The sequence below is a fragment of the Gigantopelta aegis genome, chromosome 13 (assembly GCF_016097555.1).
Source record: "Gigantopelta aegis isolate Gae_Host chromosome 13, Gae_host_genome, whole genome shotgun sequence".
NCBI lineage: Eukaryota > Metazoa > Mollusca > Gastropoda > Neomphalida > Peltospiridae > Gigantopelta > Gigantopelta aegis.
The window spans coordinates 9,042,173-9,053,816 of NC_054711.1; the positions used below are offsets into that span (position 1 = coordinate 9,042,173).

Below are 11,644 nucleotides of genomic sequence, written 5' to 3' on the forward strand. Positions count from 1 at the left end.
GTCACTAACACTAGCCAAACCAGGGCCTAATTCACAAAGCTCTCTTAGGCTCTGCTAGACAACAAAGCAGCCTCTTTGTAAGTCTTTTAGCATTGCACTGCGAGATCGCAAAGTTGCGAGAGTTTAGTGAATTAGGCCCCTGATTTTTACGTAACACGTTTAAACTGAATTAATCACTTCAGAAACTAGTCGAAATGGTTTGCAAACTTTTAGCGAAAAACAGCTGGCTGAATATAAGCCTGGACCAACTTGTTCACAGTTACATCGGGGTGCACAATTAGGGTGTTGTTAATGAGATTTTAAGTTTAACAATATTTTTTTGTTCGATATAAAACTTATCAGGACTGAATGTTTTCTTGTATGTAATATTTATTTATGTCGATTCCAATACGTTTTAAACAGAATATCCTGTGGTGGTCGCTGTTGTAACACAAGCGTTTTTAACAACAAAAATTTCACATTAAATACTTTTTGTGTATTTGGAATGTCGATCATTAGAACACTCATAAACATTGATTATACAGGCTCTGATATTGTAAATAAAAGGTATTTAATATGTAAATTTAGTGTTGAAAATGTAAAAAAAAAAATAAGAAGAAAAAGATTACACATTGATATGCCATTTATCATTTCACAGAATATAATTAGCGTTTGTAATCAAGTAAACCTGTTCTAATTACAAACTTGGTTCGATTGATGTTCAGTTATGCGTGATGTAAAACGCATCAATGAGTATCGACCAGGGCCTCCTTCCACGAAGTGATCTTAGCGCTAAGATCACGTCAAGTACGTAACAACCTTATGCACTTGAGTTGGGCTTGTCACTGGCCTACGATTTCTTTCTTACGTCTGTTCACTCATTTGTTCACTAAAATGTTTGTATTACCTTTCCACAACAGGTTTTTCATCTTTAGACTATACCCAGTAACTCAGTACACACAAAAGTGTCTTTTGCATACACATGTGTTTTGTGATTGCGTACAAGCCATTGGATAGGGTGGGTTTTTTTTTGTTTGTTTTTTTTTTGCTTACTTTTTTTTAGGATTCCGCCAGAATTGTAAAATGATGTAATCGAGATATTTTCGAATTCTATGTCATAATCTTACGCTTCCGAACCTAAATTCTGGGATTCGCAGTATTCAGCTAAATTCGCAGCCTGGTGTCTTGAGTTTCCTGTATATTAAATAATCTGTATATACCTAAAGAGAATACATTTTTATATATATATATATAATATAATATACTCAGATATCGGTATAGTTGTGTTGAGATGTGTGCGATTTAAAAAGGGTTGAGTTAAAACGTTCAAAATAATGGATTTACAGAACGATGAAGATCGATCTCAATGTATACTCGACAAAATTAATTAAGGATCATTTAAGATTTTCTGCATTTTTCTTTACATGATGGTTTTTCATAGCAAGCTAAGCTGGGAGGCACAGGACGTAGTCCAGTGGTAAAAGTGCTCGCTTGATGCACGGTCGGTCTAGGATCGATCTCCGTCTGTGGGCACATTGGGCTATTTCTCGTTCCAGTCCGTGCACGACGACTGGTATATCAAAGGCTATCCTGTCTATGGGGTGTTGCATATAAAAGATCCCTTGCTACTCGTGGAAAAATGTAGCTGGTTTCCTCTCTAAGACTATATGTAAAAATTACAAAATATTTGACATCCAGTAGCCGATAATTAATAAATCATTGTGCTCTAGTGGTGTCATGAAACAAAACAAACTTCATCTAAGCTTGCATTGCTAATCATTCTGTCATCGGAACTTGGTAACTTAATACATACAATACAAGAGAAACCAGTCCGTCTACAGTTCTTTAATTAATTTTGTTGAATATAATGTTATTTAACAGGGCAATTCTTTGTGGTAGTGTTAGGATTTACTGCACTTTGTGGGGACGGTGGAAGGGTGGGTGGTAGTTTTAGGATTTACTGCACTTTGTGGGGAGGGTGGAAAGGGTGGGTGGGTGGGTTTGTGTATTGGTACTTTTTGTGTTTCGTGTTTGTGGAACAATTCACTGCACTTCTGGGGAGAAGGATGTAATGTTAATTTTGGTTAATCTGTACATTTTCTCTTTTTATCTGTCTTTAAATTTGTTTTTGAAAAAGAAAAATCTATATTATGTGGAATGTAATATATAAATATATGTGTCTTTGGAGTTGTTGTACCTGGGAATAATTAGTACATTTTGTTGTCACTATCTGATTGAATGTGTAATATTGGGGGGGGATTGTTCCCAGCTTCATATTGCACCCAGTTTTGCTACACATGAAAAGATATTGTTAAACATCGATGGCACCTGCCCCTCCCCCTCCAGTAGCACCCACCTGTGGTGCACCCTGGTGCAACAATCTCTTAACGACCCCCTCTTTATACTGTTATTTGTTCTGAGCAAACAAATAATATAATAAATATGTAAATTTTATGAAATAGCAACATGGGACTGTGCGTCTTAAAATAGAAATATAATTGTTAGGTGGGGGGAGAGGGAAGGAATGGTGGGGTTAGGGTGTCAGTGCAAAAAGACATTGACATATTCTTTATAAGATCTGGCTCGAGTTTAGCACCAAGATGGAGAATGGAAACGTTTGCTAGACTTGTGTTTACGCTTCTGCTTCACTTCAAACATAATGACCACATTGTGTACCAGTAATGTTAGGTCTCGACTGTCAACTGTCAAACGAAGGTGGCCAACTGGACGGTTGTGTTGTAATTTCACCAACTCCTGACTTACGATAAGTGCGCTCAGATTCATTGTTTAAACAGTTAATGGGTTAAACGATGAGAATCGAGTTGTAAGAGCGCTTAGACTAGCAACTTAACAGTCGTAGAAGTCCATGAGAGCCGAAAATTGGCCAACTTTGTGCTGGCAGTTGATGGTCTTGAACCTAGCATAAGACTTGGTGAATGTTTAACATTGCATATTGTCACTGAACGTGCGTTTGTTGGTATTTACAGATCGTTAATGTAGAGATGCTCGGTGCAGTGGAATGTATTACGATTAAGTTACAATACTGGAACACTATTAGTTAACTGAAGCAGGGCTGCAATTAAATAAGATCTTCGCAAGATCAGTGAAATTAATTTTTATTTCAAAATATTTATGACCATAAATATTTGCTTGTATTGTAAATGTGTGTAAACTTTCCATGAGAAAACAAACAGAACGTTTAAATTGTAATTATTATTATGTATCATGTGAATGAATCTTTCTTTTGTTCCTTGCATAAATGTCATGAATATTTTCTCTGAATTATATTATTGAGCAAAAAATATCTCTTAAAAGAAGAAACAGTTAGGATACCTATTAAGGTGGAGACCATTTTAACCAAACCGTTCCATCATAGTCCCAGAGTATGGCTTACTTCGTAAATGCTCCTAGAATGTTCTTCAAGAGTGAGTTTTTTTAAATACTAAAATTACATATTAAATACATTTCTTATTTCAGGGCAGGACATAGCCCAGTGGTACAGTGCTCGATTGATGCACGGTTGGTCTAGGATCGATCCCTGTCGGTGGACCTCATTGGGCTATTTCTTGTTCCAGCATGTGCACCACGACTGGTATATCAAAGGCCGTGGTATGTGCTATGCTGTCTATGGGATGGTGCATATAAAAAATCCATTGCTACTAATTGAAAAAAGTAGTGGATTTCCTCTGTAAGACTATGTTAAATTACCAAATGTTTGAAATCCAATGGCTGATAATTAATAATTCAATGTGCTCTAGTGGTGGTGGTAAACAATACAAACTAACTTTTTTGTTAATTTTCTTCTTTCAGATATCGATGTCTATATATTCGGTGTTTCTCTGATCGACCTTGTAGTGGTTCGAACTTCATTTTATTTCTAATATAATTCCGTATGTATGGCATTAATGGAGGTAAATTTGGTTAAGGTGCTACAAAGCATTACAATAACTAGAGACAAAAAATAGACGGGAACTGATATTCGAAACAAGAATATGTATTTAATATGTAATTTTAAACATTAAAAAAATAAATTTTATCAGAAATATATTACAATGGCAGTAAACTGAGATAGTCTCTTTAATATAGGTGGATAGTCTCTTTAATATAGGTGGATACGTGACACTAGTTAATATAGGTGGCAACGTGAGACAGGTTTGATGACGTATTATTTTCGTCATTGTCTTACCAATGAGTTCCTAGCTGGAGAATTTTATTTCATTGCAACTTTATTTTCGTGCTTGTATCCAATTAAGGTTCAAGCACGCTGTCCTGGACACGCACCTCAGCTATCTGGTCTGTCTGTCCAGGACAGTGGGTTAGTTGTTAGTTGGTTAGTGGTTGGTTAGAGAGAAGAGGGTGTAGTGGCCTTACACCTACCCATTGAGCCCTAAAGAACTCGCTCTGGGTTGGAGTCGGTACCGGGCTGCAAACCCTGTACCTACCAGCCTGTAGTCCGATGGCTTAACCACTGCGCTACCGAGGCCGGTTGCTGGAGAATAGAATGAGATGATATATAGCAAATATACTGAGCAACGAAAGAAATGCGGGTAAATGCAAAATACCCATGTACATATCACCTTAGAATAAGAATTATTACGTATGGTATTTAATTAAAAGTGAAACTTCTTCTTTCAAATGTCTTACAACCTAAAATAACACTAGTTCAGTGTTCCTTCCGTTTAGATTCACATCACCGTTTTAAACAACACCTTATTAATTTGATTTGTTTCGTTTAAAGCTGAGTATACTTGGTATTCAAAGCTACCTTGTTTGCTGCAAGTCGAACCACACACTGACATTGGCTTTGCTGCGAATTAAGCCATACTGCGTGAAATGGGCTTTGTTGCGAATCAAGTCACACACTGTGACATGGGCTTTGCTGCGAATTAAGCCATACTCTGTGAAATGGGCTGAAGGTTTTGTTAATGATTTTTGTCAAGTAACCATGCCACTTTCCTCTTTTTTTTTTTCTTCTTTTTTTTTTAATCTATAAATACAATTATGAGACAATGTTGTTATTCGTGAAGTACCCGACTGCGGTTGCACGCCTGCATGGATCGTGTAGCGGTAACCCATTTGTTTTCATATGTTAATATATCTTTGTACATAAATCCTCCTCCACGTGTGTGTGTACACGAGGAATTCATTACACTCGCCCAGTCTAGATTACGTATGTATACATGTTATTAATGGAGCATCGTCGACGACGACGTGAGTGTGATATTTCTACACATGATAAATGCATTCTGGTTGTGTACTACCAGAAACAAATAGGAATAAAAGTCACTAATAATGAAAACCAGACTTTGATTATTCTTTGTTCATGTCAATAAACATTGTCCTGAGGCACGTTCCGGGGTGGGTGGGAATAGGGGCGGTGGAGGGGAATTGTGGTCGCTCGTTCGAGTGGTTTTGGTGTCGAACGTTCGATAAATATAACAAAGACGATGGCTAGAGTCAAAATTGTTTTCGAGCGTTTTTCGTGCTGAGGTGTCGTTAAACATTCATCCATTCATTCATTCATTCATTCAAAAAAATGTAGCGGGTTTTCTCGTGACTACGAGTCAGAATTACCAAATGTTTGACACCAAATAGCCGATGATTAATTAATAAATGTGCTTTAATGGTGTCGTTAAACAAAACAAACCTTCATCTTCCATTCATTGATTCTCGATCACGCCACTATTAAAGCGAAAGCTGGGGCAGGGTAGGGGTGGGGGCATAACCCAGTGCTATAATAGTAATTTGTGGGGCGGGGGTTGAAATATGCATGACTCGTGCGGCCAGCGGCAATGAAGTAATCGTGTGTATGCCCCAAAACACGCAAACCGCAGATGCAGCAATGACCGCACGCACGCGACGCATCCAGTCTTATATGAATGAATGAATGAATGTTTAACGACACCCCAGCACGAAAAATACATCAGCTATTGGGTGTCAAACTATGGTAATGCAAATAAAGTGATGATCAACATCAATATAAAAATTCAAGACTTAAACAAAAACAGTGTAAAGAACTGTACAAAAACACAAATATCACAGAATCTTACAGATACTGAATCTTACTAAAAACTTCAATTTTGTGCTTTATTGGCCATTCTCAAAGAGAATGTTACACCCCTGCACCACGGTGAGGTTACAGCACGCGCAGGGGCCAGTCTTATATGAGCCTTTACTTGGATCTAGGGGCGGAATTTAGCTCAGTCGGTTGAGTGCTCAGTTGAGGTGCTTGTGTCACAGGATCGAACCACCTCGATGGATCCATTCCACTTTTTTTTTTTTTCTCTTTCATTTTGTATTTGTTGTCAATGCGAGAAAATATAGTTTCTTGTTATGTGATTAATGGCTGGGGAGCCGCTTTGTATGCTGGATTGTTACACTGGGTTTGACAGGTAAGAGGATGCAGTTAGTGAATATGTGCACTTGGTTTACACTGGATACTGCATACTGTCCCTCACAGCACTTTGAAGTCGTTCAAAATTTGTGTAAAATGCACATAAATGGGTGTGATTCGGTTCCTTAGCCCACGTGTGTTTGTTTACATTGATATAACGTGAAAAAAGAGCTGGACATCAGAGGTCGTCCTTTTGAGTGTTCATTGGCCCCAGGCAGGTAACGTTTCTTGTGAAATGCCAATGGCCTGGTGAAATTAATAAAAGTGCTATATCCACTGGGTCTACATGAGAAAACCTAGTGTAATTAATTTTGGTCTGAGGCCAAGCCCCGTGCTTATAAACCTTAAAGTCCAGACTTTAACGTCATGGCAACGCCATTCAAATAGCATTACGTTAAAGTCTGGACTTTAAGGTTTATAAGCACGGGCCCAGATCCAAATGAAATCCCAATGAGCTGTTCAACATATACAATGACGTTAGCTTTCGGAAGAGGTAGGAGACCGGGGGGGGGGGGGGGGGGGGGGGGGGGGGGCGTTGCCTGGACCCCAGTTTAAAGGCGCCGACACTGGTTTCAGTCCGTGAAAGTGGACACCAAATTTAGTTAATTTAAACCTGCAACATATGTGAATACGGTTATAACAGAGAGAAGCTAAAGTCTGTGATGTTTAAACTGGGAAATACGGTCTAAAAATAACTAGAGCTGGTCTCGATAACGAAAGTGCGTTTTCAGAATTATGAAATTATGGGGGCAGATGAATTCTTGGAACGAACGAGCATGCCTAAAACTACTCAAACGGCTCTACCAACTGAGCAAGTTTCCGCCCGGAAGACGAGGGTGTGGCTTATTGGTTAAATCACTCGCTTATAGTGAGATGAGTCACTGGTTCGTTTCCACTCGGGGGACCCGTTATATTAAGTCTTGCTCCAACCAGAAGAAGTTTGTTTAGCTTAACGAGACCACTAGAACACATTGATTTATTGATCATCAGCTAATAGATGTCAAACATTTGGTAATTTTGTACTATTAGAGAGGAAACCCGCTACATTTTTTTTCCATTAGTAGCAAGTGATCTTTTATATGCACCATCTCACAGACAGGATACCACATACCACGGCCTTTGATATACCAGTCGTGCTGCACTGGCTAGAATGAGAAATAACCCAATGGGCCCACTGACGGGGATCGATCCTAAGACCGACCGCGAGCGAGTGCATTACCACTGGACTACGTCCTGCCCCGAAAACAGGGATGAGTGCGATGGGTCCTAGGATCATTTCCACTCGGGGGACCCGTTTTGTAACGTCTTGCTCCAACCAGTGTTCCACGACTGGTATATCAAAAGCTGTGGTATGTGCTGTCATGTGTTTGTTGAGAAAGACCTCTAGATGCAATCTAGACTGTGTCGAAGACTTGCAATGACCACACATATGCTTTGAAAGTGGGGGAAGCGGGGGAGGGGCGTGTGCAGAGCAGCGTTGGCGGTCGAAACCTCCCCTGCTCAAAGCCATTTTTATTTTTTATTTTATTATTTAAAAAAAAAAAATCTTGTGGAGCTTTATCACCTTTCCTATCAAAACAATATTTTGCGTCAATGCAACCCCCCAACCCCCTAAAAGCGGACAGTTTATTTCGTTCAATGGATGTCCGGTTAAGAGAGGTTTCACTATATATATATATATATATATATATATATATATATATATATATATATATATATATATATATATATATATATATATATATATATATATTATATGCCACACCGGCTATCACAAGGTAGACCTATGACGTAAGAAAACGCCATCCATTTTTCATCACTCAGTCTGCCGACAGAGGTCGCCTGTTCGGTATGAAGTTCACGTTAGTTGGCCACACGTTGAAATTTAGATAGATAAACATCGCTCGTTCTTTACAACTGTTCTTCAGTATAAACTTTTAAAAGCAGCTAATTTGGATTTTAGATTTACTCTATTACGTGGTTAGTGACACAGAGATACCAACTGACAGGGAATCGACAAGGAGGAGTTTTATGAAGTTGACACTCGGGAAGTGGGCGGATCTCGTTGGTAGTTTTTATTAACAGTTGTTGTTGTTAACACGGGACTGCGGAATTCGAACCGGACACTTCCACGGAAAGACACGAACATGATCCGTCACTGTTGAGTGAGTAAACTACTATATAGGGATGTCGGAATTAAAGAGAGGTTCGACTCAGGTGCGTCAGAGAGGGATGGGTTCTTAATTTATCAGTAAATCGTACCGCCTGAACTGTTAAGTCGTATGATCGCCCCCCCCCCCCCTCCCCCAACTGTGCTCCTTTATGTTATCAGACGCGGATCCAGGATTTTGTTTGCAAGGTGTGTGTGTGTGTGTGTGTGTGTGGGGGGGGGGTGTTAGGTGGGTATACATGCAACGACTTAAATGTCAGTGATGAATGCACTTTAAAATAAGTGAACAAAACTTTGTTTTTCGTTGTGAGCAGGGAGGTGCATAACCCCCTTGACCCCCTCTGGATCCGCGCCTTGTTATTTTTGTTGCCCACTATCAAAGCGGATCAAAATGACTGCCCTTCGAAAAACCCTGGATCCGCTCCAGGCGCTTAGAACAGAAAAGGAACGGAATGTTTGTTTAACGACACAGTCATCAGCATATTAAAAAAAACCCCAAACCTACAGGGTCCCTTTTTACAAAGCGATCTTGTCGCTAAGATCACCGTAAGTCCATAACGTAGCTATGCGCTTAAAGTAATATTAGCGCTAAAATCGGTTCGTAAAACAGTTATTTCGACATTTGGAGAAGAAACCCGCTTCCTTCACACAGGTTACACCTACCGAAAAGGCAACAAATACATATTTTATAAAGTAAAGTTTTTTATTTTACTTAACGACGCCACTAGAGCATATTGTTTTTTTTTTATCTTATCATCAGCTATTGGACGTCAAACATATGGTCAGGTATAATCAGGTATACACAGGTATAATGTTACAGGTATACACAGATATAATTTTACAAGGCAAGGGTGACAACGGTGGTATGTCATTAAAAAAAAAAAAAATGTAAATGTCATATGACAAACTAACAAATGAATACTAGTACATGTGTACTTGTAATTGATATCTATTCGCTTAGTTTAGCGTAACCAAGGGAAGGGAGTGAGACAAACAGAGAGGAGAGAGAGAGAGAGAGAGAGAGAGAGAGAGAGAGAGAGAGAGAGAGAGAGAGAGAGAGAGAGAGAGAGAGAGAGAGAGAGAAAAGAGATATAAAAGAGAGATGGAGAGAGAGAGAGAGAGAGAAAAAGAGAGAGAGAGAGAGAGAGAGAGAGAGAGAAAAGAGATATAAAAGAGAGATGGAGAGAGAGAGAGAGAGAGAAAAAAGAGATAAAAAAAAGAGAGAGAGAGAGAGAGAGAGATAAAAGAGAGAGATGGAGAGAGAGAGAGAGAGACGGAGAGATAAAAAAGAGATAAAAAGAGAGAGAGAGAGAGAGAGATGGAGAGAGAGAGTTGGAGAGATGGAGAGAGAGAGAGAGAGAGAGAGAGAGAGAGAGATAAAAGAGAGAGAGAGAGAGAGAGAGAGAGAGACGGAGAGAGATAAAAAAGAGAGATAAAAAAAAGAGAGAGAGAGAGAGAGAGATGGAGAGAGAGAGTTGGAGAGATGGGAGAGAGAGAGAGAGAGAGAGAGAGAGAGACGGAGAGAGAGAGACGGAGAGAGATAAAAAAGAGAGATAAAAAGAGAGAGAGAGAGAGAGAGATGGAGAGAGAGTTGGAGAGATGGAGAGAGAGAGAGAGAGAGAGAGAGAGAGAGAGAGAGAGAGAGAGAGAGAGAGAGAGAGAGACAGACAGACAGACAGACAGACAGACAGACAGACAGAGAGAGAGAGAGAGAGACAGACAGACAGACAGACAGACAGACAGACAGACAGAGAGAGAGGGAGGGGGGGGGCAGGCAGAAAGAGATAGACAGAGACAAAGAGCCAATCGTTTTAGCAATTCAGTGGATAGTGTGTGTGTATGTAGAGAGAAAGCAGGGAGAGACAAAACAGATAACGGGATAAAGACAGAAACAAAGAAAGAAGAGAGAGATAAGAGTGACAGAGTTAGTGAGAGAGAAAGAGAGAGAGAGAGAGAGAGAGAGAGAGAGAGAGAGAGAGAGAGAGAGAGAGAGAGAGAGAGAGGGGGGGGGGGGGGGGCAGGCAGAAAGAGATAGACAGAGACAAAGAGCTAATCGTTCTAGCAATTCAGTGGATAGTGTGTGTGTATGTAGAGAGAAAGCAGGGAGAGACAAAACAGATAACGGGATAAAGACAGAAACAAAGAAAGAAGAGAGAGATAAGAGTGACAGAGTTTAGTGCGAGAGAGAGAAAGAGAGAGGGGGAGAGAGAGAGAGAGATAGAGAGAGAGAGAGAGAGAGAGAGAGAGAGAGAGGAGAGAGAGAGGGGGGGGGGGGCAGGCAGAAAGAGATAGACAGAGACAAAGAGCTAATCGTTCTAGCAATTCAGTGGATAGTGTAGAAAGGAGTATGTAGAGAGAAAGGGGTGAAAAGGGGGGGGGGATGAAGGGGGGGAGACAGAGAGATAGACAGGAGACAAAGAGCTAATCGTTCTAGCAGAATTAAGTGGAGATAGTGTGTGTGTATGTAGAGAGAAAGGCAAGTGGGTGGGGGGGGGGGAGGCAGAAAGAGATAGACAGAGACAAAGAGGAGATCTATCGTTCTAGCAATTCAGTGGATAGTTGTGTTGTGTATGAGAGAAAAAGCAGGGAGGGGGGGGATGGGGGAGGCAGAAAGAGAAGACATAGACAAAGGGGAATCGTTCTATCAGTTCATTGATAGTGTGTATGTAAGAGAAAGCAGGGAGAGCAAAAAAAAAAGAAGATGGGAGGAATAAGACAGAAACAAAGAAAGAAAGAGATAGACATGAGAGACGAGAGAGAGAGATAGAGAGAGAGAGATAAAGAGAGAGAGAGAGAAGAGAGAGAGAGAGAGCGAGAGGGGAGGGTGGGGGCAAGGCCAGGAGAAAGAGATAGACAGAGAAAAGAGCTAATCGGGGGAAGCACTTTCAGTGGAGGAGTGTGTGTGTATGTAGAGAGAAAAAGGGAGGGGGAAGGGGGGGGGAGACAGAAATAGATAGACAGAGACAAAGAGGGAAGGAACGCCGTTCTAGCAATTCAGTTGGATAGTGTGTGTGTATGTAGAGAGAAAGCAGGGAGTGGGGTGGGAGACAGAAAGAAGATATACAGAAGAGAACAAAGAGGCTAATCGTTCTAAGCAAATT

At 40.3% G+C, this 11,644-nt stretch overlaps 1 protein-coding gene across 1 annotated transcript in view; it reads left to right on the forward strand.

The window, feature by feature from the left end:
- The first annotated feature begins 8,230 nt into the window (after nucleotides 1-8,230).
- LOC121387450 (ras-related protein Rab-5C-like) overlaps nucleotides 8,231-11,644 on the forward strand; it is a 23,043-nt gene continuing 19,629 nt past the window's right edge. Inside the window, exon 1 of the mRNA XM_041518564.1 lies at nucleotides 8,231-8,538. The gene's annotated coding sequence lies outside the window, so the exon portion shown is untranslated. The remainder of the gene's footprint in view (nucleotides 8,539-11,644) is intronic.